Genomic DNA, 12,518 nt, shown 5'->3' with positions numbered 1-12,518 from the left:
TTACGTGAAACTCACTTATATTATGGGCTGTATATCCGATCTTCTGTGACTATAGCTGATACTTTGCTGTGCTCTTTCTGGGGAATTCTCTTTGAACTTGGTAATGGGGACTTTTGATTGTAAAACAAGACAGGTGTTTAGAAAACATTGATGTTCCTCATGAACCAGGGTCAATGCTGGCACCAACTGCGTCCGCACCTGTATCCAGAAAGAGGAAATATCTAACACCGTTTGGACTTCCGAGACCGTTGCAGACTTGTTTCACAGCTTGGCTCTCTTATTCAGTATGATTTTTGTATGGCATTTTCCCTCCAAAACCTTATCATAAATGTAAGCTCTTACATATATGACGTACACACACACATACTGTATTATGTAGGTTACATGTATGCATATTACATTACGCTACGTATGTTACAATAACGCTGTATTAAAATAACCTCGTCATCAGAGCCTAGAATTAAGGTTAAATTGTCTCTTCCTAGACCACATTCAGAGAAGTCTGAGGAGTACCCCAGGTGGCCTGGACTTTACTCTCCTGCTAATTACTCAGGTGGAAAAAGACTGGTCTGTGCTGTTGTCCTTATAAGCGATTTCTGTAGACCCAGGCACCTGCAGTCAGAGTACGGGAAGGTTCCAGTATGCTAAGAAACCACACCTAAATAAATACCAGCCTTCACAACTGGGACCTAGGAAAAGTGCTTTTATCGTGGAAAGCCGAAATCCGCTTTAAGAAAATAAGATTTTTTTTTTTTAAACTTTTTTAACGTTTATTTATTTTTGGGACAGAGAGAGACAGAGTATGAACGGGGGAGGGGCAGAGAGAGAGGGAGACACAGAATCGGAAACAGGCTCCAGGCTCCGAGCCATCAGCCCAGAGCCCGACGCGGGGCTCGAACTCATGGACCGCGAGATCGTGACCTGGCTGAAGTCGGACGCTTAACCGACTGCGCCACCCAGGCGCCCCAGAAAATAAGATTTTTAAAAGCGAACTTGTCTCCCCATCTTGTTGTGTGCTGTAGTAAATGGAACCATCTTTTCAAGGAACTCTTCTGCTCAGTAGGAATACTGTCACACTGATTTGCAGAAGGCCACCTGTTAGCTGGAGCCACAGTTTTCACTGGAAAAGAAAGCCGATGACGGTCCCTCCTTTTTTACTTCTCTTCCTGGCTTGGCCCTGAGTCAGGCTGGCGTATCGGACTCCACTCTGGGTCCAGGGGTACCACCCGGAGTGGGGAGGGAGTGTGGCTGGAGACCCCTGTAGGGAGGATGTCCAAGCCCGCCTACGTTTGCTGCATGGAGCAGGGCTGGGGCACAGAAAGGGACCGGGCGTGCTCGTGCCAGTTCCCAGCCGTCCTAGCCTTCTTTCCACACCCCTACCCATGAGCGGTTTCCGTGAGCTCTCAGCTGTGGGTCACCTGCTGCAGGGGATGGAATTTGTCACCCTGACCCCGTCACCAGCCAACACAGACTCAAGCCCTTGGTTCTTTCGTCACATTTACTTGAAAACTCTCTGAACACGTGGCATTGACATAAACACACTGGTTCATTTTTCTTTACGTTGCCCCAAAATGGTACTGGCGGGGGGGGGGTCCTCAAATGATCTCGCCAGCACTGAAAATGGGGACAACACAGGTGCCGTGGCACCTCTCACTGATACATTGTGGTCGAGTCCCATCTTCTTTTGACCATTGTGGTTTGGGATATTTCAGGAGAGGACTGAATCGAATGGGTTCTTTTGTTCCTCAGAACGCCTGGATTCCTGGTGTGGTGTCAGGACCGCTTCTCTTAAGAAAGCACCTCCCTCTTAAACAAAAGCACCGGGGACCGCGGACCCTGCTGTTGGCTGTGACGTGCGTCAAGCTTAGAACAAGGAAGGATTGCGTCCTCACTCTGTCGCCCTGCAGACCTGCACCTTGGCCACTGTAGGTGAGGTTCACGGAGCGCGTGCGGGTGTAGTCGGTATGTCCACAAAGATGTTTCTGTTCCCCCACTTTGGGTTTTCGTCCCGAGATTGCTCATTACACCATTCCATAAATCCTCCATTATAGGTAGTAAAACCTAATTTTAGATTTCCTGCCTGTGCCAGTGTCCTGCCTGATTGCTACGAGCTGGCGAGAGGCGGGACCTGGGAAGTGGACTGTTCAAACCCGGCCACGTGTTAAAGGCTTTTCCTTGAATTTTTGGCCTCTGGTCCATCATTCCCTGATGGCTTTTATCTTAAGTTTCAAAAGCTTCTGGAGATCAACTCTGCAGCTTACTTGGTTCGTTTCGTTTCGTTTTGACGCGAGGGATCCGAGAAGGGGCTCCGAGGAAGGAGTGGGGCATCAGGGGGTTAAAGTGAGTGAGGAGGCCAGCGGAGCCCCGGCCATGTTTGCCAAGAACGCGAGGCTCCGTGCCCTCCCAGGGGTCCGAGACTTGGCCCCTTCCTCATGTTGGAAGCTTCCTGGGAAAGTGCATACAGGTTCCGAATGTCTGGTAGAACCAGTGCTTTCTTCCCACCCTCCCCGTCCAGTGGGCCAACACCTTCCACCAGGGATGCCGAATGGTTCAGCGGGGCTGGGGTGGGAGGCGTTGGGGTGTGACTTCCTCCTGGGGCCTCTCTCACGGTCCCAGCTCCATGATGCTCCCTTCTCGACCCTCAGGCTTGGAAAGGTGCATTGAGAAGCTCAGTGGGTGTAACAAGGTTTCAAGGATATTTTGGGTTTGAGGCAGCCATACTTTGTTACCTACAAAGTTGAAACCCACGAGCTGTTCGTCTACCCTGGAAGCTTGGCAGGCAGCAGAGTGCCCTGGAGAGAGGCTGACGACAGTGGGGGTGACCAGATGTGTGGTTTTATTGGGCGGGTGTGAGCTGAAATCTATATGAACAGTGTTAGAATGTTTGAACCTCACAAGAGGTATTATGTCCGGGCATTTTTGAACTTGAGAAGGTGGTGTCCGTAATACTTTGTTCGTTGTGGAAATATTAGAACATACAGACAAAAATATTTAAATCTTTCCACACTCAGACATTATGGCTACTGACAATGATGCATTTAATTCCAGAATTCTTTTATACGTATTCTTTTCCCCAAAGTGGATCATATCACATACACAGTTTATATAACGTGTTTTTATTTTACTGAGGAACACATTGTAAATATCTGTCCATGTCGGTAAACATGTTTCATGAGATATCTTATTTCTGCCACATTATTTTAAGCCTGTTTAGGATTCCGTTGTATGGTCCTATCATGATGGATTTAATTAGTCCTCTCTGTTGAGTATTTAGGTTGTTTTCTGTTTTCTTTATTAGAATCCAAAAGTTCTGTGTCTTGGCTGCAGAATACAGATGCCCGGGTCCCATCACAGAGGAATGAAATCAGGCTCCCCTGGGAGTGAGGCGTAGGGGTCGGGACTCATGCTGCACAGTTTGCCAAAGTCTAGAATATGTTCTTGAAAGTGGAATTGTGTGGGGCGCCTGGGTGGCTCCGTCCGTTGAGCGTCCGGCTTCGACTCAGGTCATGATCTCACCGTTCGTGAGTTTGAGCCCCATGTTGGGCTTTGCACTGCTAGCCTGGAGCCTGCTTCGGATTCTCTGTCTTCCTCTCTGTCTGCCTCTCTCCCACACTCGCTCTCTATGTCTCTCAAAAATAAATAATCATTAAAAAAATTAGGAAAAGAAGAAAGTGGAATAATGTGATCCGGGTATGTATCTTCATCTATCTTTTGATATATGCGGGCGGCTTATCATTCAGAACTTTTTTCTTTATAAACTGTTTTAGATCAGGCTCTGAGCTGATGGCTCGGAGCCTGGAGCCTGTTTCCGATTCTGTGTCTCCCTCTCTCTCTGCCCCTCCCCTGTTCATGCTCTGTCTCTCTCTGTCCCAAAAATAAAAAAACAAAAAACAAAAAACAAAAAAAACTGTTTTAGAGTTTAAGCCTTAAGGCTTCTGAAAGGCGAGGGATGACGAGAATTTGCACGTGGACTTGGGGAAGAGGTCTTACCACACCACATAAGCACACCAGGCTCGTTGGCTTTTGCTTAGTTCTTTGGTGTTGTCACATGACCTAAATAAACAGATGAGCACATTCCTAAGATAATGAAGAAGAGTGTATTTGGTGCCTCTTTCTCCCCATGGAGCTTTGGTCGGACCACGGGGCAGGTGCCACAGCCCTGGCCACCAGCAAGTGGCAGTGAGTGCTGCAGGACCCCAGGCCTGTGCCTCTCGGGGCTCCTAACCCGTCCGTAGAAATCTCCCGCAAGCCCGTCCGGTGTTGAGTGTATTCACTCTGAAGGTCCTCTATGTATGTCATCACTTTTCTACTTTAATTGCTATTTTTTTTTTTCTCGAAGGAATACATATGCATAAAGTTAAATGGTACTTCTGGGCTCATAACGTAAAATGCTAGTTCTCTGCCCTCGACCATTCCTTAGCTGTTCTTGGCTGTTCTTTGTCATTCACCTCCATATTTCTAAGTTCTGGGCTCGTGGCACTCCTTCTCGAGTTTTCAGTTTGGACAGGATCGGTTTTCTGTTAAAGAAGATGGGGGTTGGGTTCACACCCCTCCCTCCCTTCTCCGTTCCACTGTCCTCACAGTGTAGTGAGGCAAAAATGTCCGCTAAGTTCATGTCCACGTCTAGCGTTATTGTAATGATATAAACGTTAGAGGGGAGCCAGAGGATGTGCTGCGGTTACATTTTGTCTTTTCCCAGACTCACTAACTGGGATTTGCATGCGGCCTTCGTTTTTCTATGTGCTTACACATCAGACTGCCCTCCACTCCCCTGGAGGGCTGGCGTGTCCTCTCCGGGCAGGACGGCGTGTTCAGTGACCGCTCGGGGCTGTGGAAGGGAGGGAGGGGGAAGACCCTTGGGAGCCTTGTGCCATCAGGCTCCGGATGAGCTGGTTGCTTCCTGGCACTCTGTTGTCCTGGGTCTTGGCTCCTTATAAAGTCCGGGAAGGTAAGGAATTCGAAATATATGGCAACCGGCAAACCAAGAGACGCTGGTGACCGAACCGAAGGGTCTTGGCTTAGATCTTCACTTAGAATAGATCATCACTGGGGACGCCCGGGTGGCTCAGTCGGTTGAGCATCCAGCTTCGGCTCAGGTCACAGTCTCACGGTTTGTGGGTTCGAGCCCCGCGTCGGGTTCTGCGCCGACCGCTCGGAGCCTGGAGCCTGCTTCCGATTCTGTGTCTCCCTCTCTCTCTGCCTCTCCCCTGCCCATGCTCTGTCTCTCTCTCTCTCTCAAAAGTAAGTAAACATTAAAAAATTGTAAACAAAAGCGTAGATCATCACAGGGAGGGCCAGCTTTGGATCCCAGATGCACCTCCCATTGTGTAGTATTGCACGACATCTTTTTGCCCTGGTTTAGGGCTCTTAGAACTTAAGAGTCCATGCTTCTTATCTGTAAGCATAGCGGGTATTTGCCTCTTTCCTTTTTGATAGTTTGTCTTCTTACCTAATAACTGGCCTTGAGTAAACATTGGCTTCCTTCGTAGCAGGGAGGTTCCCCAGACAGTGCCCACCCGCCCCTCCAGACACGGGGCCCCAGTCACCCAGATCGGACTCTTACTCCCCACGAGGCGGTTGGACCTGGAGAGGAACTCTGGATGATGCCCTGCAGAAATGCAGCAGTGGCCAAGGTGGGAGATCAGATACTGGCTGGGCCTACGGGAGCCAGAGTACATTCCTGCCTCGATAATCCCCTTGGAAATGAAAAAAAGGTTCCCTCAAGTTTTTATATTTCCAGCTTTCATCTGCTTCTTACTCACAGGTGCTTCATTCCTTGGCTTGAGCAAATACCTTCAGGGAAAAGGAACCAGATGTCACTTGGGAAAAAAAAAAAAAGAATTACTTAGCTTGAGGAGACCGTCATTCAACTAAATCGTACATAAAAGCCCAATAAATAACTGCCCCCGCCCCCGCAAATAGAGGGCACTTCTTTTGGCGGAAGCCCGTGCACTCTGGCCCTACCCTACTCCACCTCCCCACTGTCCCCAGACCCCCTCTGGCATTGGGGACCAGCGTGAAAACCGCTAGCTGCTCTATTCCGTTCATTTCTTGCATGAGAAAATAGACACCTGTAAAAGTCAGTTGTCCGATATGGCAGGACAGGTGACTGGCAAAGGGGGGCCCTCGCCCAGCATCTCATTCCAACCTGAGTCACGCTGGGGTCAACCGTGTTTGAACACACGTGGTGACAGCCAGAGGGAATCGCCATCCCGTGACCCCGAACGCCCACAGCACGGCTTTCACGTCTGCGGCCAACCTTACTGAAACATGGAAAGGTGATTGCACGGTGGTCTGTCATCAGGTTATATTTTATACTCGATTATGCTTTGAAAATATCACACTGAATTCCTTTGCAACAGTTTTCGGGTTTTGGGTAGGAGAATATTTTTTTTTTTTTTTTTGGCCACAAAGGTAGACATGCCTGGGAAATTTCCTCCTGATTGTTTTCATTTATTTAATTATTTACTATTTACATATCTACGTAGCTACTGATTTTTTTTTTTTTTTGCCAGCTCAATATAGATTCTTTTCAAAATTTTTTTTTTAAAGTTTATTTAGTTTTGAGAGAGACAGAATGTGAATGAGTGAGGGGCAGAGAGAGAGGGAGATACAGAATCCAAAGCAGGCTCCAGGCTCCTAGCTGTCAGCGCGGAGCCCGACACGGGGCTCGAACTCACGAACTGCGAGATCATGACCTGAGCCGAAGTCGGATGCTCAACTGAGCCACCCAGGCGCCCCAGGATTCTTTTTTTTTTTCAAGGGTGGTTCATTCATCGTCATTGTATCAATACATTATTATCAACTAAAGTCCATAGTTTACATTAGGGTTTACTCTGTGTTGCATATTCTGTGGGTTTGGACCAATGGGAAATACCATGTATCCACCATGACTGTTCCTACTGAACAGTTTCACAGCCCTGAAAATCCCCTGTGTTACACCTCTTCATCCCTCCCTTCCTATCCCTGAACCCACAGCAGACACTGACCCTGTCACTGTCTGCGGTTTTGCCTTTTCCAGAATGCCCTAGAGCTGGGATCAGACAGTACAGAGCCTTTTCACACTGGCTTCTTTCCCTTGGTGATAGGAATTTCGGTTTCCTCCATATGTTTCTGGGGTTTGATAGCTTATTTCTTTTACTGCCAAATAATTTCCATAGTGTGGATAGACTGCAGCTTATCCGTCCGTTCACCTATTGAAGGGCCTCTTTGTTGCTTCCGGTTTTCTTTAGCAGTTATTTTTGTGATATTTTTCAAAGCCGGAGCAAAGTTTCTGAGGGAGGGATACGACCTCTAGGTGAAATGCTATGCTATTGTAATAAAACTGAGATTCTAATTAAGGGTCATGGGTATGCATCCATGCAAAGGGAGCTGGCTATTTTTGATAAAATAAATGTTCCCGATTTCATAGGGTCTGTATCATTTTAGGTCTTTGCTCGGGTGGCCGCTAAAATCAGTAATGCAGCTTCTCTAAATATTATATCCCCAAATCACTCTGCATGGAGAGGCATTCACTCCACTCAGGGTGTGTGTTTTTTAAAATGTTTATTTATTTTTGAGAGAGAGTGCCAGCAGGGTAGGGGCAGAGACAGAGAACCCGAAGCAGGCTCCACACGGCCAGCGGAGAGCCTGATGTGGGGCTTGAACACATGAACTGTGAGATCATGACCTGAGCCGAAGCTGGACACTTAACCCAATGCGAGGCTCAGACTCACAAACTGTGAGATCACGACCTGGGCTGAAGTCAGATGCTCAACCGACTGAGCCACCCAGGTGCCCTGAGGTAGATGGTTATCTACACCAGATAATTAGAACCTAGTTTCTTCTTGGCATTCTTAATAATGCTCATATTATCTCTCCCTGCATAGACCCAGGGCAGGGAGCTCATCCCCTCATCCTTTTATGGTCCTTTCCACCTAAAAAAAAAAATGTTTGTCAATAGGTGCTTCCTTAGACTGACCTCAGACGGTCTCCTTCATTGTGTATTGTACCTTCTAGAATAACACAATAAGGAGGCTGGTTTTGCTCACGATTGGCGTGGTTAACCCCTGACACACTGCCTGGTTCCTAGAAATCTTTCAATGAATATTTATCAAGTAATTTCAAAACTGAACAAGTGAATGAATGAATACTTGACAGACCTTTGTATATTTCAGAGGAATATTTCCTTCAACGTCCCTTTTGCAGACAAAACACAGCTAGTTTTTTTTTTTTAACCTTATTTCACACACTATGTTTTTTTTAGAGCTATCATATATTGATTTTATTTGTATGGACATATGTTTTTTTTCTATCAGTGTTCTTGGAGAGTCACGACCTGAATAGTCCCTAGGAAATTTGGGACCATTCTATTTTGTGATCTCGGCTCTGTGCCTCCTCTGACTATGTTAGCTTCAGGACATCCCCATCACACTGCCCTTGAAAACCTTCATGTGTTTTCTTGGCCCCAAGAATGTCCTAGTGGTATTTTTAAATAAGTATATGCCAATATTTTATTTTATTTAAAAAAAAATTTTTTTTTCAACGTTTTATTTATTTTTGAGACAGAGAGAGACAGAGCATGAACGGGGGAGGGGCAGAGAGAGAGGGAGACACAGAATCGGAAGCAGGCTCCAGGCTCTGAGCCATCAGCCCAGAGCCTGACGCGGGGCTCGAACTCCCGGACCGTGAGATCGTGACCTGGCTGAAGTCGGACGCTTAACCGACTGCGCCACCCAGGCGCCCCTATATGCCAATATTTTAATTAAATGAACTTTCAATGATTTGGGTATGTGAATACCCATGCCTTTCAGGCCTAGTGGCGGGAAATGACAACTTTTCTTTTTATTTGAATATAGTCGACGCTTCATAATAATTTAAAAAATGTTTTTAACCTTTATTCATTTTTTGGTGGAGACAGAGCGTGAGTGAGGGAGGGGCAGAGAGAGAGAGGGAGACACAGAATCTGAAGCAGGCTCCAGGCTCTGAACTGACAGCACAGAGGCCGACGCGGGGCTCGAACCCCGTGAGATCGTGACCTGAGCTGAAGTCGGATGCTCAACCGACTGAGCCACCCAGCTGCCCCGACCTCTCATAATAATTTAGAAGTAGAGCGAGTAAAGCTTCTAGCACGATTTGACTTTAGAGAGCCATACGTGAGATCGAAAATTGAGACGACAAAAAGAACGAAATAAACAAAACCAACCAACGAGCAGATAAAAAACATCAAACCTAAAATGATTTCTACGCGTTGATGCAGTGTGGAACAAAGGACAAGGACTCACTGGTAGGGATGACATTCACGTAACCGTTACTCTGTGTCTGCCAGCGTTCCGGGATTTCCACATGTGAACCAATTGAATCCATACAGCAGTCCACGGGAAGGCACGTTTTTGTGATTATGTTTTATTGCGGTAGAAAACACAGAAAATGGACCATCCTCATCGACTTTTCAGCGTCTGGCTTAGTAGTGTTAAGTGTATTCACGTTGTTGTAAAGCGTGTCTCCAGAACTTCCTCATCTTGAAGCTCTGAAGCTCTGTCCCCGCTCAACAGCAGCTCCCCTCTCCTCCCTCCACGGCCCTTGGTCACCACCATTATATTTGTGGCTCCACGAATTTCACGGGTTTAGTTGCCCTCTTAATCAGTGGAGCCACGCCATATTTGTTCTTCAGTGACTGGCTCATTCCGCTTAGCATCGTGTCTTCCGTATTGTAGCAGGAGACAAGATCTCTTTCCTTTTGAAGGCTGTGTACTATTCTACTGGCTGCACAGACCACATTTTCTCTATTCATTCATGTGCTGATGGAACCTTGGCTAGCTTACATCTCTTGGCTGTTGTGAATAATGTTGCTCTGAATGGGGGATATGGGTGTACGAATATCTTTTTCAAGACTCTCTGTCAATTCTTTTGGGTTTATACCCAGCAGTGGAATTGCTGGATAACATGGTAATTCTATGTTTAATTTTATGAGGAGCCTCCATACTGTTTTTTTTTTTTTCCCAACGTTTATTTTTGGGACAGAGAGAGACAGAGCATGAACGGGGGGAGGGGCAGAGAGAGAGGGAGACACAGAATCGGAAACAGGCTCCAGGCTCTGAGCCATCAGCCCAGAGCCCGACGCGGGGCTCGAACTCACAGACCGCAAGATCGTGACCTGGCTGAAGTCGGACGCTTAACCGACTGCGCCACCCAGGCGCCCCTCCATACTGTTTTTTAATAATGGTTCTACCATTTCACTGTCCCACCAATCGTACACAAGGGTTCCAGTTTTTCTGCACCCTGGTCAACACATGCTACTTCCTGTTTTTGTTTTTGTTTTGTTTTTTTTGTGTTTTGTGGGTTTTTTTTTTTTTTTGCCATCCTAATGGGCGTTGAGGCGGTATTTCGTTGTGTTTTTCAATTGCGCTTTTCTGATAACTAGTGATATTGATAATCTTGTTCATATGCATGTTGGTCACGTTGTGCGGGGAGCACTTTTCCCACATCCATTGTGTGGATAAGCAAGTTCAGGCGAAGAAAGGTCAGTCAGTTCGTTCAAAGTCATACAGCGTGTACATGACGGAACCAGAGTTTGAATCCGCAGCGTCTTGCTTTGTAACCCCTGCGTTCTGCCCCTTCCCGTGGGGGCACACGTTCGGTGTGGGAGAATGCTGTCCCTTCAAGTCATTTCATTCAAATCTTCTTCCTTATAGCGACTCATGACTGAAGTCTGAGCAAGGGAAGTAGGAGAGATCCCTTCTTTCTATTCCTTCTCTCCCTCCCTCCTTCTCCCGTCTTTCCTTTCCCCCTTTCGACAAGTACGGACCGTGTACCTGTCCGGGTCAGCTGCCATATGCAGGTGCTTGGAGAATGGAAAGGTGACCGGGACAGGGTGCCCCCTGTTACCACCGAGGTTCCGGACACGCTTGGGAGATTCATTGTGTGTCCATGTGATTTTTCTTCCAACCTTGGACTGGAAGAAGACACAGTCTTTCTAATGACAGCAGACTGAACTAGAGCTGCCTTGGATAAACTGGAATGTGGGATTGTCTTTGAGATGAGGCTGTAATAGGAGAGGCACAATAAATGCGAAAAATAAGGGAGGGTTGAACGCGTTTTGGAACTTGAGAGATGACTTCTGTAGCGTGGCGATGGTGGAGTGATGAATCGAACAGAAGCCGTTTAGGCTGGGTTTCCCCAGCAAAGCATACCCTCTAGAACTGTCTATGGGATTTTGTTTGCAGACGCCAGGTCTGAAGTGCTTCCTGACTTGCCAGGGGGGCGGAGCTGGGATGAGGGCCATGGCTACCAGGAGGTCAGGACAGGAGTACGGGGGCTTTTTGCCTGTCTGCACAGACCTTTGCCAGAGTAGGGGGTGGAAAAGGCCCGGGATCAGGTGTGCATATGCAGTAACACCGAGTTGTTCTAGTATTACCAGGATTACCTGGATTTGGTCCAAAGGAAAGGAAAGTAGTAAAAAGGAGGTCAAAATTGGGACCACGCCATCTCTTAAAAAGGATGGGAAGGCTATAAAAGTCTTCCCAGGCTCTTAGTTATTTTCTCTCTGCTGCAAATGACATATAGCAGCAACAGAATGTTAAGTTACCACTAAAAGCAAAATTTCCCCCAGTGTGCTTTAAAGAGACGAGACATGTGGGCGTTTAGTGTTACTGATTCTTCCTGATGCCATTTTTTTTTTTTAAACCAAATTTTCTATGACTCATAGAAACTCCCATTCTCTCTCTTGACTGTAAGACTCTGTGAATCCGTGTGCTCGGTCTGTGAGACGTTCAAGCAAAGACCACCTGGATGGGAAGCACGGTGTAGGGAACGGTGTGTTTCGAAGGTGCCGAATCTTTGTTCTTGAGGGCAGGATACGCACAGAGTTGGGGGAGGAGGATGCCCGGGATAAAGAGAACGTTTATTTCCCACCTAAACCATGAGGAGTGTGCTGGTGGGTCTTCCTAGTCTCTGCCAGAGCTGAATGCAGCGAGACTCTAAGGGCTTTTTTTTTTTTTTTTACGGTGTTTCATCTTCTATGAAATGGATGGGGTGAGGCACCCTTTACCTTCCTTCATCTTCTTGGGGTTTTTTTTTTTTTTGTTTTTTTGTTTTTACATTTTCTTCGTTTCCTTTCTTCTTCTTTTTTTTTTCTTTGCCATGCTTCTCAATTCAGCTGCCTGGCCTACTTCCTGTGGGGAGGTTTATGGTGAATGGCTATCTTTGTATTGCACATCCCTGGATCCTTTATTTCTTACAAAGCCAGCTTATCAATGAAGCAAGTACTCACTTGGTCACAGCTGTTTCTTAAAGCTCCTGCTTTCTGCACGCAGTCCTAGGAACCCTTGAAGAGTTACAGCTTGGTGCCAGAAAACATTTTCAAGATGATCTTCACGTGTGCAAAGCTGGCTTGCTGTCTGTCGGTACTCCTTCTTCCCTTCCTCCTTGGGAACAGAACGCCTGCATGTTCTCCAGGAACAAAGACCACATTTCCCAGTTTCCTTTGCAGCCGAGGGCAGCTACGTGACTCTGATCTGGCAATAGAATATGAGCGGAAG

The 12,518-nt window shown here is 47.0% G+C and overlaps 1 protein-coding gene across 3 annotated transcripts in view; it reads left to right on the top strand.

The window, feature by feature from the left end:
• Positions 1–1,818: 1,818 nt before the first annotated feature.
• Positions 1,819–12,518, top strand: part of ERG (ETS transcription factor ERG) — a 250,015-nt gene continuing 239,315 nt past the window's right edge. The window contains exon 1 of one of the 3 annotated variants that reach the window (XM_047875272.1): positions 1,819–1,929. The gene's annotated coding sequence lies outside the window, so the exon portion shown is untranslated. The remainder of the gene's footprint in view (positions 1,930–12,518) is intronic. The other 2 variants (XM_047875270.1, XM_047875268.1) reach the window with 2 other exon arrangements.

Source organism: Prionailurus viverrinus, chromosome C2 (assembly GCF_022837055.1).
Source record: "Prionailurus viverrinus isolate Anna chromosome C2, UM_Priviv_1.0, whole genome shotgun sequence".
In the NCBI taxonomy this organism is placed as follows: domain Eukaryota; kingdom Metazoa; phylum Chordata; class Mammalia; order Carnivora; family Felidae; genus Prionailurus; species Prionailurus viverrinus.
Note: the sequence above shows the minus strand (reverse complement) of the source record. Positions and strands in the feature narration are given on the sequence as shown.